The sequence below is a fragment of the Narcine bancroftii genome, unplaced genomic scaffold, assembly GCF_036971445.1.
Source record: "Narcine bancroftii isolate sNarBan1 unplaced genomic scaffold, sNarBan1.hap1 Scaffold_296, whole genome shotgun sequence".
NCBI lineage: Eukaryota > Metazoa > Chordata > Chondrichthyes > Torpediniformes > Narcinidae > Narcine > Narcine bancroftii.
In genome coordinates this window covers 37,663-38,089 of record NW_027212032.1, presented here as the reverse complement: position 1 = coordinate 38,089, position 427 = coordinate 37,663, and positions in this window count along the sequence as shown.

Genomic DNA, 427 nt, shown 5'->3' with positions numbered 1-427 from the left:
CTTTGTTTTTGTCATCTGAATGTACATATATACAACCAAACAAAACAGGCATAATGTACACACTCACAAAATAAATATCTAAAAATAATTTACAGGCTTCGAATGTTGTTCAATAGTCTCAATGTCTACTGGAAGAAGCAAGTCAAGTTTATTGTAATCTGATTGTACAAGTACAACCTGACGAAACAGTGTTCCATATATAACCACTTACAGCACAGAACAGGCCAGTTCGGCCCTACTAGTCCATGCCTTAACAAATCCCCACCCTCCTAGTCCCACTCACCAGCACCCGGTCCATACCCCTCCAGTCCCCTCCTATCCATGTAACGATCCAGTCTTTCCTTAAATGTAACCAAAAATCCCGCCTCAACCACGTCTGTCGGAAGCTCATTCCACATCCCCACCACCCTTTGTGTAAAGAAATTTC